Source organism: Erinaceus europaeus, chromosome 9 (assembly GCF_950295315.1).
Source record: "Erinaceus europaeus chromosome 9, mEriEur2.1, whole genome shotgun sequence".
NCBI lineage: Eukaryota > Metazoa > Chordata > Mammalia > Eulipotyphla > Erinaceidae > Erinaceus > Erinaceus europaeus.
In genome coordinates, this window is record NC_080170.1 from 110136217 (window position 1) to 110154434 (window position 18218).

Sequence of the window (18218 nt, forward strand, 5' to 3'; positions counted from 1 at the left end):
TTTTTGTACTTGATGGGTGGGGAGGTAAGCTTAAGAGAACCAGGTTTGCATAAATAGAGTGACTTTTGGACTCATTTTTTTTTCCCATTTGTTTGCTAGTGATTTAATATTGATTTACAAAATTATGAGATAACAAGAGTATAATTTCACACCTTTCCTAAGATCACAGATATGGACTGACTATTATTTCTATGACTATCTATATTTATATACACTTACCCACTTTTCCTGTGGTCCTGCTTTCTCTTCCTTTTTAAGAAGACACAGCTATTACTTCTGAGTGTCTTGCACCCCCCCCCACACACTTTTTTTTTCCATTTCTGTCTCCTGGTTCTGATGAAGTTGGAGTTCTGAGCTCCCTGGTCATCTTTCCCTAACATTTACCCCTCTGGGTGTATGGACCAAAGTTCTTTACGGGGTACAGAAGGTGGAAAGTAACTGTTGCTTTGCTGGACATGGGTGGGCTAAAGTTTATAGAAACAACTTAAAAGGGAGTCGGGCTGTAGCGCAGCGGGTTAAGCGCAGGTGGCGCAAAGCACAAGGACCGGCATAAGGATCCCAGTTCGAACCCCGGCTCCCCACCTGCAGGGGAGTTGCTTCACAGGCGGTGAAGCAGGTCTGCAGGTGTCTATCTTTCTCTCCCCCTCTCTGTCTTCCCCTCCTCTCTCCATTTCTCTCTGTCCTATCCAACAACAATAATAACTACAACAGTAAAACAACAAGGGCAACAAAAGGGAATAAATAAAATAAAAATATTTTTTAAAAAATGTCTATCTTTAAAAAATAAATAAACAATAAAAATGTTTAAAAAAAAAAAAGAAACAACTTAAAAAAGAAAAAAACTTCTTAATTGGATGTGGAATTTCCCCACCCACTCTTCCAGTACCTTCTAACCCAGTACCCTGGGGCAGAAAAAGGCAGAAAGTTCTTGCTAGGTCTGACCTTGGGAAAAGAAGAAGACAGCTTTTAGTGACTTCAGCCTGGAATTATGGTCTTAGTCATGACAGATTCACCCAGACAATTGCAGGTGCTAAAATCAAAAGCTGAGCTGTTTAAACCTTGGGGTATCAGGACATCACAGGAAATTCTTGGAGACATGGACTTCCAAATACCTGTTTCTGTTGGCAATGCTCTGTAGAAAGTTACTCTATTGAATGTTGTCTCTGTAGCTAAGATAGAGGTGATATAGTTGTGTCTTTTTTTTTTCTTTTCTTTTTTATTTATTTATAAAAAAGAAACACTGACAAAGCCATAGGATAAGAGGGGTACAACTGCACGCTATTCCCACCACCAGAACTCCGTATCCCATCCCCTCCCAATAGCTTTCTTATTTTTTAAACCCTCTGGGAGTATGGACCCAAGGTCATTGTGGGATGCAGAAGGTGGAAGGTCTGGCTTCTGAAATTGCTTCCCCGCTGAACATGGGCATTGACAGGACAATCCATACTCCCAGCCTGCCTCTCTCTTTCCCTAGTAGGGTGGGTCTTTGGGAAAGCCGAGCTCCAGGACACATTGGTGGGGTTGTCTGTCCAGGGAAGTCTGGTTGGCATCACGCTAGCATCTGGAACCTGGTGGCTGAAAAGAGAGTTAATATATAAAGCCAAACAAGTTGTTGACTAATCATGAACCTAAAGGCTGGAGTAGTGCAGATGAAGAATTGGGGGGGGGGTCTCCATTCTGTAGATAACTAGTAGGCATATTTTAGTTATTCCAAAGAGCCTGTGGCTGTACTACTTTGTTTATTTATTTTTTTCCCTTTGCCTGAAATCTGATATGCAGGTGGATCCTAGTTATTGTCTGGGGAGATGATGTTATGGCTGGAAAAGGACCAGAAAGCTGGATCAGGGAAGAGAGTGGCTCCAAAATATGAGAAAGGGGTATAAATATTGTTGACTGTAAACCCCATCAATTTGATGTGGGTTGGGGCCGATATTCAGCTTAGGAGACTATATGATTTTTGCATCCCTGTAGATCTGAGCTCACATTCTGTGGTCATCAGTAGGAACATTCCAAGCTGCCCCAATATCAGGATCCATCTTCCTCAGGTGTAGCATAGAGTATGTTGTCCAGCCTCCCTTCAGAGGATGGAGAACATTCTCCACCATTGTTGATCCAAGTTGAGGTCAAGGTACTATGGGAACCCACAAAGGGCTTTATTTTGCTGTTCCTGATATAGATGACCAGTAAAAATGGAGAATGGGATTTATTCAAGATCTAGGCCCATCATGTCTGTTTGGGAATCTCAGGACTCCCTGACTAGGGCCCCCGCTGATGAGGTGGCCTAATAGTGACTAAAGAGTCATAGTTAGAGTATGTCAGTCTCTTGCCTTTATTCAGCTTTTGCAGTCCTTGATTTGATAAGGATATCTTGGGAGTGACTGAGGGAAGTATAATAGAAAATAGGTGAGGAAGGTATCTAAGTCTAAATAGACACTGTTTCATTATGAACTTCATACTGACTATTGTGCACTTTTGCTTTCAGGTATGTATTTTACCCTAATTTATGGATACATGTGAACATATGCCCTATTGCATGGGACTTGGTCTATATCTAGGTTTTGGGACTTTGTTAGGAAGTGAACCACCTGGAATAGAATTATGGAATCCTATGAAAGGAAAGGTCTCACCAGAATAATGAGGCTGAAGGGTTGACATTTCATGCCTGATGTCTCTGGACACAGACTAAAGTGAAGCATGCTGAGGTGGTACTCATTGCATTGGTTAGATTGGGATCAGCAGATGCGACATCATTTGGTATGAATTGAGAGAAACATGCATGAACCCCACTCTAGAAGCTCCAGGACTGGGGAAATATAGGCTCCATGGAGGAAGTGGAAGGTTCCTACTGTCTTAGGGTTTAAGAAGATAATAGATAGTTATTGCTATAATCAAATTATTTGGCAGTTAACTGGTTAACTTTGAAAAATCCCTTTGTTAGGATTTTCTGTATCATACACAACATCACCATAATTTATGTCCTTTGATATTATTTGTATATAGCTATGCCACCGGTTGCTTCTGTTCTCCTGGTCTAAGCTTTTAAGAGAGTCAACATATCAAAGACTCAGCTTATGGTCTGTGCATTAAAAAGTTTGAGATATAGTTGTGTCTTTTATCAACCTAGAGACATTACTCTATGGACATTTCATGCTTAAAGAGAACTTTTGGGTTCTTGATTGAAGGATCAAGAGCAATTAACTCACTCAAATGCACAGTGCAGTGTATGAGATTCTACTCCAAGGGCAAAAGAGAGAGGTGAGGGGAAAATAGGTGGTGAGGAATAGGAATAAGAGTTACTGACTTTTCTCTGCATGCACTTGTGTCTTTTGAAATTTTTGTTTTAGATGTATGGATTTAAAATATAATATAGTATAGTATAATATATGATATGATATAATAATATAATATAATATAATATATAGATATATGGCTAACATCTTATATCTGAAGTACTGTGCCCACACGACTCCACCATTTCCAGTGGCCATTTTTCCCTATAAAGGATACACACAGAAATAAGCAGAGAGTGATGCAGAGAGAAGGAAAGACACTCGCAGCACTGCTCCACAGTTGGTGAAGCTTCCCCCACTGCAGGTGGGGACCTGGGGCTTGAAACTGTCCTAGTGCATGGTAATGTGTGCACTCTACCAAGTGCGCCACTTCCTGGCCTCAGCACAAAGGTCTCATAATCTACAGAATGATCTCAGTTATATAAAGTTAGACAGGCAGGACAAGAGAACTATCATAACAACATTCATGGGGCCAGCAGAATAGCTCACTTGAATATGTTCTGCTTTGCCATGCGTATGAATCTGGTTTGTGTCTGGCTTCCAGCACATGGAAGGAAGCTTCAGAACTGTCGTTTCTCTCTCTCTCTCCCTCCCTGACACCCTCCTTCTTTGTCTCTACCTGGAAAAAGAAAGTCGCACTCATCTTGTTACTATGAGTTGAGTGCTTCTTTTATTTAGGCTATTGGGTACTTTCTGCCTCTTCCTCAATGAACAATAATAATAGCTTTTTCAGATATTCAAAAAAAAAATCACATTTTTAGGCCAGCCCAGGGGAGCAGTATTTCCATAGGCCACATCTACATTAATCTATAGACCAGGCTCAGACTGATAAGATTGTTCCTGCCCCTGTGCCTTTTCCAGTTTCCAGTTTCCTCTCGTCTGCCAGTGAGTCGGCTACGTTTCTAGGTCTGATTCGTGGCTCCCTTGTTGTTCACTCAGTCATAGTGAAACGTCCTGAGTACCTCGCCCTTCATGACAGCAGGGTTTCGGTTCAGTTCACTTCTCTGCTATCAATGTCATCTCCGCCGTTGTCATCCAAGCTGTCTCCCATTATCAGCAAGCTGGGCTCAGCTCAGGGTTGTGCGCATCTTGAGGCCTGTGCTGTGGAGATGTGGAGGTGAACCTGCACCAGTCCACCCCCTCAGACACTCAGTCTCAAAAGGGAGAAAGCCTCTGTGAAGCTGGCTTTGACTGGAACCAGCAAGTGGTAAGAACTTGCAGAGGCACCATGACGTGTGATGACTGTCAAATGAGAGACAGAGGATACATGCTTGAGGGAGGCAAGTTCCTTCCCTTTCAACTTTCTGTGTTCTTCTCCTGTGGCTCACCACTCACTCACTCTTCTTGCTCACTCTGGCTTTTAGCACAGTCTGTAGGGTGTTCTGAAATAGAGTTTCCAACAAAATGCTACAGAGCTTGTGGGAACTGTGATTAAGGCAGTTTTTGGTAAGGGAGGGAACATTTTATTTTTTACTTGTTTGTTTTAGTGTGATGTCATGACCTCTTTCATCACTGTCTGCCACAGACTTTTTCAATTATTTTATTTTATTTTTGTATGGTAGAGAAAGAGAAGTAGAGATGACACAGCACACTACTGCTCCATCACCCATGGAGCTTACCTCGGGTGATGCTACCATGTGGTGCCAAGTTTTGAACCCAGGGACTCAGTGTAGTAAGGCAGTCAGGTGGCAGCTCTACCCAGTTGAGCTATCTCCAATACGAAGAAGTGGTATTTGAAAGGACTCTTAGGACAGATGGCGTGTAGATATCTGAGAGACAGGGAAAGTGATTTGAAGGGAAGAGGAGGACAAAGGGATGTAGGGGAATTGCTGTGTGGGGGTGCACTTGTATAAACGTGAGATTCCGCAACTGCAGTGTGCAGGTGATTACACCACTGGCCTCAGAGGTTTGCCTAGAGCATCCAGCAACACATCAGATAGTACAGTTAACATTTACATAGCTTTCACCTGGTGCCCAGAGCCACACAGCTAACGAGAAGTAGAGCCAGAATACACATTGGGATTCAGCAGGAAATGACCTTAGCTATTCCTCCATACTGTGTACTTTAAATTATGAAAGCATGGCCCACTGACCAAAGTGCTTCTGAGAGGAAGTTATGGTCTTGTTTCTCTCAGTTGAGCCTGTCCCTGGACCCCAAGGGGTTTCTCATTGATTGCTTTTTTAAATTTTATTAGTGATATAATATTGACTGATAAAATTACTTGTCAATAGGGGTCTAAATCCACTCCATTCCCACCGCCAGGGTTCTGAATCTTCAGTCTCCCCACTGCAAGCTGCTGCAGTTCCCCCAGATTTAAAGACACGGGCCAGCCATTATCTGTACAACTATCGGTCTACATTTGTACATAATCACCCCCTTTTTCTTCCTGATCCAATCCTCTTTTCCCCTCCAAGTCACTCATGACAACAGTACTACCTCCATGTGTCCCCCTCCTTCTCCTCCTCTCAGGAGGAAATCATGGTGATACCTGGAACTTGGTGTCTGGAAGGTGGAAGGACATAAATTGAGACAAAATAGTTAGTGAACAGGAACCAAAAAGTAGTAACAGAGCAGATGAGATTAGGGATCTTTGGGTAGAAGTAAGAAGAAAGTCCATTTTAGGTATGTTCCTGGGGGCACACAATTATGGTAGTTTTGTTTGAGTTTGACACAACTGATTAACGTTCTAGATCATTTCTGGATGCCTCCAGCTTCCTGGACCATCTCTCATCCATTGACCTTGTCCCTAGTTTACTTGCTAGTAGGTGATTCTGGGTGTGACCTTTGCCTCACTGAGAAAATGTAAACTTTGGACCCAGGCTGATTTGACATGACCCCAGGTGTTGGAACATCACCCACTTGGCTCAACTGTGACCACTTGACGCCCATTTTGGGGAACCAGTCAACACTCATGAGGCTGCCTTGGTTCTGGAGCCCTTTGTTTCCAAATCTGAGTGTCACTTTGACAACCCCTGACCCACACCCTGTTAATAGCCTTGCTGAAGACCGGGTCAGCACGCAACCCTCTAGCTTCTTGGAGGAGGTATTTTATTTTCACTGGAAAAAAAAAGTTAACTTATAGTCTCACCGGAATATCATCTTGGAACTAGCTCTGGGGTATTATTTCCTAAGAATAATCTCCATTATTTGTTTTCATTACTGACTGGACAATATCTCCAGTGCCACAATTACTGATCTTTCTGAATAGAAAAAAAAAAAAAAGCATCTAATAAGTTCCTTTTTGGTGCTGTCACAACAAGAAAAAAAACCAAAAACCTCTGAGGTGGTGACACATACTGGACTCTTGCTTTTGAGCTCACAGTGACTTTCACATCCATTGCTTTTGTTCCCCCTAACAACCTCTCGGTGCTGTTCCGTGGAGGCGGGGAGGGTGACAGAAAAGTTCATGGAGGGGAGGTATTACAGCTTTTGAGCTCATGAGGACTGTAAGGCTCAGAGAGGCTACACATCCTGGGAGAGATCACACAGCCAGGAGCCTTTTCATTTTCCTAATTCAAACTTTCAGTCATCAGGGGAAAAACACCAATGAGATAGACTTAGATAGAGTTGGGGGGGTGAAGGGCGTAGAAGCCTTTAACAATGAAATAAAAATCTCTAATTAGGGGCCAGGCGGTGGCATATCTGGTGGAGCATACAAGCTGCAGGGACTCAGGCTCAGGCTCTCAGTTCCCACCTGCAGTGGAAAAGGTTCATGAATGGTAAGCCAGTGCTTCAGGTGTCTCTTTCTTTTTTTTTCTAATATTTTATTTTATTTATTTATTCCCTTTTGTTGCCCTTATTGTTGTTTTTTTTAATTGTTGTAGTTATTATTGTTGTTGTCGTCGTTGTTGGATAGGACAGAGAGAAATGGAGAGAGGAGGGGAAGACAGAGAGGGGGAGAGAAAGATAGACACCTGCAGACCTGCTTCACCACTTGTGAAGCGACTACCCTGCAGGTGAGGAGCCGGGGTTCGAACCGGGATCCTTATGCCGGTCCTTGTGCTTTGCGCCACCTGCGCTTAACCCGCTGCGCTACAGCCCGACTCCCCAGGTGTCTCTTTCTTTCTCTCTCTATCACCCCTTCCCTCTTGATTTCTTTCAACCTATATCTAATAATAAATAATTTTTTAAAGGCACTAATTTGAGACTTATAAATTTAAAAAAAAAGTCACAGGATACTCGTTGGAGTGTTACTCAGCAGTTAAAAAATAGACCATAATGTGTCCTGTGGGACTTAATGAATGGGCCTGCCAATGATTGTGATTAGTGAAGTAAGTAAAGAAGAGAAGGACAACTATGAGGTGATTTCACACATATGTGGAATATAAAAAATTGAAACATATGAGCTTGAAAAAAGAAGAAAAAATAGAAAGAAAGAGTCAAACTGTACCTATGTCATTGAGAGAACTTAGGTGAGGGTTAGGGCAATAGAGCTTTGGTGGTGGGAGTGAGTAGAATTACACTTCTATTATGTTATAATCTTGTGGATCACTATATATGTCTATATATAGTGATATATATGTACATATATCATGACATATATGTGCTATATAGAGATATAGTGATATATATGTACATATATATGTGTGTGTGTATATATATATATATATATATATATAGAGAGAGAGAGAGAGAGAGAGAGACAGAGACAGAGACAGAGACAGAAATACCATACAACCAGTGATACTGCTGAAACTCAACTGCTGGTTTCCCAGATCCAGACACCACATACTTTTTTTTTAAATATTTTATTTTATTTATTATGGAGAAAGACAGGAGGAAAGAGAAAGAACCAGATATCATTCTGGCACCTGTGCTGCCAGGGATTGAACTCGGGACCTCATGCTTGAGAATCCAGTTCTCCATCCATTGCACCACCTCCTAGACCATGACACCACATACTTCTTAATGTTCCTGAACTCACAGTACCCCACTTGCAGAGCCCTTTGCAGTGGGGAAAGCTTCTGTGCCTGGTCTCTACCCCTACCCAAGCCCATCCTCAGCAAGTGTTTGAAGGCAGCTGTTGGTTTCATTTGGGAATGCATCTCAGGGGCTTGAGCCCTCGAATGAGGTCAGTTTTACCCCTAAGAAACAACTGGCAGTATCTGAAGATGCGGGGAGGAGGGCATGGGGAAGAGTTGTTACAACTGGGAATAGGGAAGTGGGTACTACTGGCAATAATTGGGCAGAGGTCACAGATGGTGCAAGGCGTCCCATGATATGCAACACAGTCCTCTGTAACTGAGGATTCTCTGGCTCCAAATGGTAGCAGTGCCCACTTAGGGAAACCATGGGCTAGACTAAAGGGGGAGAAAAGTCAGTTCTCAGAGTCCCACACACATAGGGACATTCACATTTTACATACATTGCGCCTCCCTTCCCACCATAATGAAGACAGCCCAAGTATGTCAGTGTTGAAAGGGGAAACTGAGGCCCAAAGAAAAGAGATCACACACACACACACACACACACACACACACAAACACACACATCACCCAGCTATTTTTTGGAGGATAAGGAACAGGCTGTTTTTCCTGCCCCATGTTGGAAGCATTTTCCACATCATCATTCTAAATTCCCCACTCAGTTGCCCAATTTTGAGCCATTTTCTGACTCACTGATTCAACAAATGTTGTGATCCAAATGTGCTCATAGACACAGGCCTGCTTTCAGCTCATCCTAATATGAGCAGAGAGGACTGGGTGTGAGGCAAACCAACCAGACATGAAAAGAGCTTCACCAATGCTGTTTCAGTGGCCCCTATGCCTCAGGCCAGGCCCCAACACAGCTGCTGAAAGGGCTGTCCCTTCTGATGGAGCCCAAGGGCAGAGCGCTCTACTGGAAATGAAACCCACACTGACCAAACCCTTGGGTTTCCTTGCAGGAGGCTCATTACTGAAAACACTCAGATTTCTTGGAACTGAATTTCTTTTCTCATATTTGATTTTTCCTGGGTTAGACAGGCTGTTGTGTTTAATGTTTGTGTTTTACTCAGTCAGTAAAGCCCAGTTGGTTGGTCAGTGAAACTTTCTAGGTACTGAAGGTTTCACTTTCAGGGCCACAGAGTTTTTTGGTTTGGGCTCTGAAAACTTTACAGAAGCAACTGGGGAGTGAGTTCAGCATTCTGGTCCAAGAATGAGTTGAAAATTCCATGAATGCAAATAATAATAATAATTGCTTAGATTATAAGTACTGAGTGGATGGATCCATACAAAATATTCATGCAACTTGTGCTCTGTGTTAAACTCTGAGACGGGGTACAGAGACACATCCCTGAGGGACATCAAGAGGTCTCCTTACCCATGGTTTACAGCCTGCCTCAGGAAGTGAATCAGTAGACAGTCACCATCTTCTCTCCCCAAATACCCTATATCCACTCTACAGGGGACTCTGCTTAAATGCTATTCTTGTGTTAGAATTATCTACCCCTCTTTTTTTTTAAAGTCAGATTCCTATTCTGTTTTCAAGAGTCAGATCAGATGTCAACTTGTTCAAAAACCTTCAGAACAACAACAACAGAAATATCCCTAGGTGATCAGCTAATACTTGTTAAGTATATCTGCAACTTGTTCTCCACTTCCCAAACCACTCAGCATGTATTGTGACTCCTGATAGGGAAGCCTAAGTGTAACCCTAAGCAGCATCTGTGTTCAAATCTAAATTGTATCACCCACCTGCTGGTGCCTTAGGCAGATTACTTGGCTTCTCTCTGAGCCAAGTTTCCTGGTCTGCTGTGAGGATGAAATGTCACAAAACCTGAGCAATCCCTGGCATATGTCAACTGCTCAGGACAGAGTTAAACTAAGTGCCAAAAGCCCAGACAACGTGGACACTTCTCCCCAAGAGCTCACAATGTGGAAAACAGACAAGAAGAAAGGTTCACAAAATCTCTGCCGAAGACACATGTGTTAGAACATTTGCTACAAGAAGTATTTGGGAGCAGGTGAAAATTAATTCTGAGTGGGTGGATCTAATTCTCTACCATCATTCTTGGAAAGAATATAATTTAAACTCGAACCTGAAGAGAGAATAAGACAGTGAATGGGAAAGCATTGGGTGTTTTCAAACTGGTATAGACATAAAGGATGAGATTCTAGAGGTGACATTGGTATGAGAAGAAAAGGGTTTAGAGTGAGGTAAGACTGGATGTGGATCGAGCATGAGAATTAATTGGAGAGACAGTGAGACTCAATGGCTTTGAATGTGGAAGCTTAGACTTCCTCAGATGAGAAAAAGGGAGCTATTCAAGGTTTATGACTTGAAATGATAGCTTTTTTTAAAAGACTGTGCTTTAAAAAATATTTTATTTGTTGGATAAAGATAGACGTCAAGAGGAAAGGTTGAGATAGAGTGGAAGAGAAGGAGGGAGAGAGAGAAAGAGATGAAGAGAGAGGGGGGCTTGTAGCACTGCTTTACTGTTCAGGAAGTATTCCCCCCTGCAGACAAGGAATGGAGGCTAGAACATAGATCCTTGCACACTGAAACATGTGCCCTCAAATGGGTATACTACTACTGCCTAGCAACAAAATATTGGTTTGGCTTGATCAGATTCAGGAAGGAGTTCATAGTCTGATCAAGGGAAGAGACAAGCGCAGATAAAAGAAGCATGAAAAATGGTGTTCAGAGGTGCATGAGAGAGGAAAGATTTGAGGAGAAAGTATTTTTAAAATTTTTTTATATTTATTTATTTATTTATTTTCCCTTTTGTTGCCCTTGTTGTTTTCCATTGTTGTAGTAGTTATTATTGTTGTTGTTGTTGATGTCATCATTGTTAGATAGGACAGAGAGAAATGGAGAGAGGAGGGGAAGACAGAGAGGGGGAGAGAAAGAGAGATACCTGCAGACCTGCTTCACAGCCTGTGAAGCGACTCCCCTGCTGGTGGGGACCTGGAGGCTTGAACTGGCATCTTTACACCTTGCACTTTGTGCCACGTGCGATTAACCCACTGTGCTACCCCCTGACTCCCTGAGGAGAAAGTCATTTTTAAAATATTTATTTACTTATTCCCTTTTTGTTGCCCTTGTTTTATTGTTGTAGTTATTATTGTTGCTATTGATGTTGTCCTTGTTGATAGGACAGAGAGAAATGGAGAGGAGGGGGATACAGAGACTGGGAGAGAAAGACACCTGAAGACCTGCTTCACCGCTTGTGAAGCAGCTCCCCTGCCCGTGGGGAGGCTTACGCCTGTCCTTGCGCTTTGGGCCACTTGCGCTTAACCCACTGCTTTACCGCCTGACCCCAGAGGGAAAAGTCTTTATGAGGGGAAAGGAATAAACCTAACACCTTGGGGTCCCTCCAGCAACACTGTTCCCCTTCATGTTGTATGCATCTTTTCATTTTTCTTGTCTTCTTTTCTAGACCTAACACCCCTCAGGGCTCCAGGCACAGAGCTGACACACAATAAATCATCAAACATATTGACTAAAATGTAAGACTGGACAAGACCTTGGGAATCTTAAGTATTGTGGGTAGAGAGGAACATTATCAGTGCTTGGAGACTACTTGAAAATTTTTTTGCAAGGACTCCAGTGAAATCTGTGAAGTTGGAATAAGTGTGATGGAGTTAGAATATGGAGAGGAGAGCACAGAGGCAGACTTGCAGAAAGAGTAGACACAGGGAATTAGTTGAAGTTGAAGAGATTAAGAGAGAAGGAAAAGATCAGAATTTATCCAAGATGTTGAGGTTGAATACCTCCCAGAGCTCAGCTCATATGGCTATAGCATTCCTATGTGGTAGGAGTTCAGTAAATATTTGCACAGAGATGTTGGGTGAATATGCATATATAAGTATGAGTCCTCAACATTAATTAGGGAGTTATGGACTCATTTCTTTATTGGGGTTAAAGGTAAGTTTACATAGAATCATCTCTTTCAGTCTTTTTATGAGTGAAATAAAATAAGATAGGAAAATGGACTTCTTTTGATCATTCAGTTACTAGGTGATAATTTTAGGGCATAAAACTAAATCTCTGGACGCCTAGATTTGTGTTCTTTCCAGTATGCTATATGGTTATTTTCTTCAATTCTTAAAAAGAATTTCAGAGGAAATGGTATGCATGAATATCATATACCACTTGTAATTTGTTTTTTTAACTAAAAGCTACATTGGAATTTCATTTCCGTTTCACCGATTAAAATAGGAGTTCTGAAAGTCATGCATATTGATTGAAAAGTCCTAGATTTGGGGGCCAAATTCTGCCAGTGACTGTTACCTTCTACAGTCCCACTTCCCCAGACTTTCCTCTTGAGCCTATTCAACTTGTTCTTGAAGAGTGTTGCATGGGCTCTTGTTCTGAGTTCAGCACTTCGCAACGGTAAAAAGGGCATTTTTGTGCTCGTATCAGCAGCATATACACTAATAAAGGTGAAGATGACTTTTTGATAAGCATCCACATGTGATTTAATCAACCAGAATTTGAGGCATGCTACTTTAAAACGAAAGGACTGGTTTTCTTAAGTCTCCCCCAAACCCTGTCCCATTGTGCTTTCGTTCCTTGTCCATATTGATTATCCTTGGGCCTCAATACAGCCATTGTCATTGTGGAGGAGATGACAAAAGAAGTTTAAGATAAAACTCCTACTTAAAAATCTTGCAACATAATTGAGGGGAAAAAAGACCCATCGGGGGAAAAAAAAATCAGACAATAGTTTATGGCATAATAGTAGATTCTCCTTGGTAATATGTAGGCACTAAGACAGTAGAAGGACAGAAACTCAAGAGTGGAAGTTTATCACATTACATACCTTTTGGATATTTCAAGGTGACAGCATTTTAGCCAATAGGTGATCAGAGCATATCCTCTCACTTGTCCTCCAGGGATAGGTGCACAATGAATCTCCAAATTAAAATTAAAGTTGAGAAGAGGCAGATACAGACTGGTGAGAGAACACAGAGAAGGGATATTACACACAGCCTAGAAGTCCCCTAGAATCTCCTTGCTCTGTTATCTCTCCTTTCTAGTCCATCAGTTCATGCTGCATCAGTTGTTAAGAGTTTCTGGGGCTGGCAAAACAGTTATATATGGATAGTGCACTGATCTGCCATATACACATCCTGAGTCTGAGCACAGACCCCACTGAATTGAAGGAAGTTTCAGTACTGCATGTGCTCTCTCTTTCTGTCTCTCTCTTTGCCTGGTCACCTTCCTGTGTCCATCTAAATAAAGTAAAATAACATTTCTGACAGGTCTCTGTTGTGGTAGTGAGCATTAATATCAGCAATAGTCAACATTATTTTATTTATTTGTTTGTTTATTTATTTATTTTAAAAAAGGAGACATTAACAAAACCGTAGGATAGGAGGGGTACAACTCCATACAATTCCCACCACCAGATCTCTATATCCCATCCCCCCTCCCCTGATAGCTTTTCCATTCTCTATCCCTCTGGGAATATGGACCCAAGGTGACTGTGGAATGCAGAAGGTGGAAGGTCTGGCTTCTGAAATTGCTTCCCCGCTGAACATGGGCGTTGACTAGTCGATCCATACTCCCAGTTTGCCTCTCTCTTTCCCTAGTAGGGTGGGGCTCTGGGGAAGTGGAGCTCCAGGACACATTGGTGGGGTCATCTGTCCAGGGAAGTCTGGTTGGCATCATGCTGGCATCTGGAAACTGGTGGCTGAAAAGAGAGTTAACATCCAATATTATTGAGCAGTTAAATGGTATTTCATATTTGAGATGCTTTATCTTATTACATAGGGACTACAGATCTGAACTCTTGGTGTCACCCGTGCCAATACCCGGGTATGTATTAGAATCAGATAATTGCTAATCCTCCTCTCTATGTCACCCCCTAGCCCTTCAAATGACAGGGATGTCCCAGTGCTTGAGGAAGAAGTGCCCTCATTCAATTGTCTGCTGGAGTACAAACTTGCATTGCCTTTTTGAATGAACAGTATGCTCTGTGGTAAGACTGAAAATGTGACAATTCATTGGTTCAGCCATTTAATTTTGAGCTGCCATTTTGGGGCAGTGAGCTGCCATCTGCTTCATAACTACAGGACTGTTAGGATTCCCTCCTGTGGAAATGATGGCGAAACTACTTAGGGGTTCATGTGAAGGATGTTTGCAACAGCATCACTTGGGAAAGCAAATAGGTTGGGAGTCGGGCTGTAGCGCAGCGGGTTAAGCACAGGTGGCACAAAGCACAAGGACCGGCATAATGATCCCGGTTTGAACACTGGCTCCCCACCTGCAGGGGAGTCGCTTCACAGGTGGTGAAGCAGGTCTGCAGGTGTCTATCTTTCTCTCCTCCTCTCTGTCTTCCCCTCCTCTCTCCATTTCTCTCTGTCCTATCCAACAATGACGACAACAATAATAACTACAGCAATAAAACAACAAGGGCAACAAAAGGGAATAAATAAATAAAATTTAAAAAAAAGAAAAGCAAATAGGTCAAATCATCATCAGTATCCATCAAAAACTAGACACTTGAAAAAAAACTTATGATATATCTGGTCTGTGGACTAGACTGCACATGAGGTATAGAGTAAGAACATTTTTCACAATATATTTTTAAATTAAAAATCTGATCAATATGTAAGGCATAATTTCTTTTTCTATAAATATGTGTGTGCGTGTACATGTATATAAATGCAGAGGGAGAGAGATGTATCTGATTTAACTTAGGAAAATAGCTTGACTGATAAATGTTAACAGGCTGAAGGAGAAAACTTTTCACTTCATTATGTAATTTTTTAAAAAAGAACTGCATAAGGGTGATTTTTTATATTTTGGTGCATTTAGAACTTTTTCAAATATAAGCAAGCTAACACCTGCCTTCTGAGGAAGACAGATCTAGGCAAATAGAAGGCTCTTTTGTTCTCTGATTACCTACCATTCCCTAGAGGGGACCCAACAGAGAAAATTTACTATGCCTTGAGGTACTGGCAAAGGATGGATGAGACAGTAGACGGGAAAAAGACAGAAAAACCACCGAAACGGCGTCAGGTAAAAACATCCTAGTAGGTCCCTTAAGAAGAATTTTATATTGAATTTGAAATTGAGTTACTTTAAAATCCCCTTTCCTCTACACTCAATCCCAGGAACACTTCAATGAAGTTTACTTGAATACATATACAAATAAAAATTGTCATGAGAAAAGATGTCTTAGATCAAGTTTGTTTCTACCTAAAATGTTGGGTATCTCTGCACATTTGTGTTTGCCTGTTCTAGGATGGACCCTGCTTCCATTCTACCCTTATCTCCTTCCAAGCCTGTCATCTACTGCCTGTCACCACCATCTTCAGGGGCTTCTGTCCTCACACCTACATGCTCTGACTTCTCCTCTCCCTCTCCAGGTCTATGCTCTCATTGCTTTCTCTGCCTGCTGGATGATACTGAAACTTTAAGGATATGCTCAGAAATTTGAATCCTTGCTTGTCCTTGAAATAGACTTAGTCACATTCCTTTCCCTGCTGTGAATACAGCCTGTGTATCCTTGTGTCAGGTTGGGGAAAGAAAGCAAGTTCACCATCCCCTTCCCCTGAGGGCTGCAAGCCTGTTGGCTTAGCTCTGTGTCCGCGGTTTCTAATACAGTGCACCCCGCATTGTATATGCTCAGAATTGTTGCAAATGCTGCGACTGTATGAGTTAATGAATCCACCTTTTGTCTAGCTTTGATTTCAGAGCTCCTTTTTGGAGCTGAATGCTTTCTCCCTATAATGGGTGGCCAGTGGCTCAAGGTCTGTGGGAACATTCTGCTCCTGATGGCTCCGGCTCCACCCACAGTCTTCATTCTGCCAATGAGATGTACCAGGCCCTCCAGAGGGTCCTCAGAGCCTGTTTAGATGCCTGAATGGCCATCTTTTTCTATGCCCAGAGGGAGAGGTCTGACTGAGTCTAAGGCTGGACCTGGCAGAAGAGTGGCGACCAGGCCAGCAGAGTGATGTGGACACAGGAAGAGGGCTTTATGCAGGCTAAAAGGCTAATTAATTCTGCCCTGAAGCTGATGGCCCTTTAATAGCTTAATGATCATGTGAGAGTCCTTGGCCTGGCCTGGCCTGGCTGGACGTGGAGAATTGGCAGTGCCAGGCCTGGAGCCCCACCCAGGCTAATTGATCTGTTTCTATCCTCCAACAGGCCCTGGGCAGGAGTCGGCACATTTTCCTCTGTGTACAGATCTTCTTCGTGCCAGGCTCACAAAGGAAGGTTTCCTGAGCTGAACAGGCCAGGTAAGCGTTTGGCTGCCAGTGTGCTGGGAGTGTGCCCTTTATTGCTCCCCCACTCCTCCCATCTCTCCAGAGATTTCTTTTTCCTTCCCATGCTGGTTCAGATGTTCTCTCCCTGTCTGTGTCTACCTTTTTCTCATCTGAACCTTCCTTTCTTCCCCCTTGCCTTTCTGTCTCCCCTGCCTCCCCACATCTCCTTGCTTTGAATCCTTCCTCACAATCTCCCATGCAGTCACCCCAGACTCTTCCTCTCATCCAGGGCACACAGTCATCCTCTTACTCCCCGCCCCCAGGAACTGAGCCACCCCCCAACATTCCCCAACATTGGATGCTTGCTCTTTGCACTCACGCTTGTACTGTGGTATAAAATTCAAAAGGTGTTTTATTTTTAAATTATCTGCCACTCCTTTTTCTTTCTCCTCCACACCTCTGGGCAAAATAGTCTGACTCTATCCAAAATTGTTTTGGCTGCCATGCCTGACGACTGACCCTGACCAGGGTCCCCTCCCAGGGGCCAGGCTGACCGGTACTGATGCCAATGCCAGTGGGGGTTTGGCTCCAGGAGGCCCTCCCGCTGAGGCTGGCAACCTGAAGTGTAGGCTTGGCTTCTTGCTCTTCCTCCCATCTCTGACACCAAGGCAGGGTCTCCAGCCCAAGGAACCCACCACCCAGAGTGGCCATGGATGAGTGCTAGAGGACATAAGGCTAGGGACTCAAGTAATCAAGACAGATCTGCTGACACTCTGACTTCCTGACTCCTTATGAAGGACGAAGTGGAAACTACAGCTAGACGGGTCTTCATATCATGGATTTGAGGGACCTTGAAGGCAGAATCCAGTTATAGATGGAGTGCCTCTGTCTTTCATTCAGTTTTTTTCTTTTTCTTTTTCAAATAAGAAACATATCTAGGCTTGGAAATGGAACACAGAGGTGTTCCTAATGCTCAAAGAGTTTATTGCTTCACAGAAGAAAGAGGTCTTTGCATGTGAAAATCGAAGACACTTGACAGACTGCTATAGAGAAGTATGAGCAACATGACGTGAAATCTAGAATGATGGGCAGGCAGGAAGATTTGAAGCATAGGAGATAATTGAATTCTTAACTGCAATAGCAACAAAAAAAATATTTGTGAATGTGCAAGGTGGTCAGGCCAATGTGGTAACTACAAAAAGATAACAAATTAAAAAATGAAGGCTAAAAAAGAGAAAGAAAGAAAGAAAGAAAGAAAGAAAGAAAGAAAGAAAGAAAGAAAGCTGGTCAATGGTTTAATCCACTCTCACCAGCGTTTACTGATATTTTTATTTAAAGTTGATGCCTGTTCATTGATCTCTAAACCCTGATTTCAGCTCACATTTCCTATAGCCAGATATGAAAGGCATGGCAGAAAGAGGATTTAGAACAAAGAAGTTGAATCATCGTTCTCATTAATATGATGCTTGGAGCAAATACCTCTTCCTTAATTATGTCAAGGTTCATTCAGCTTTCAATATGATGTCTGCTTCTTGGAGTAACAGTTAGCCCATGGGCTCTGCCAGTCTCCTCTCTTCTGACTCTTCTGTATCTTCTGTGATGGCCCTATGTTCACAAAAGCCAGACAGTTTCAAGGAAGGAAATATGAGGCATATTTTCACATATTTCATAAATGAGAAATAGAAAACTCATTTAAATCCTACACTGTCCTCATTCAAACTACCACTCGTTATATCTTTCTAAGCAAGTGGGAGGATAGGGGCAGATAAAAGACTTTGAGGGGGCAAA

General features: G+C 42.6%; 1 long non-coding RNA gene across 1 annotated transcript in view; it reads right to left on the reverse strand.

The window, feature by feature from the left end:
- Window positions 1-13694: 13694 nt before the first annotated feature.
- LOC132540253 (uncharacterized) overlaps window positions 13695-18218 on the reverse strand; it is a 32712-nt gene continuing 28188 nt past the window's right edge. Inside the window, exons 2-3 of the long non-coding RNA XR_009551459.1 lie at window positions 17910-18035; window positions 13695-13909 (exon numbers count right to left, since the gene is read on the reverse strand). This is a non-coding gene — a long non-coding RNA (uncharacterized LOC132540253). The remainder of the gene's footprint in view (window positions 13910-17909; window positions 18036-18218) is intronic.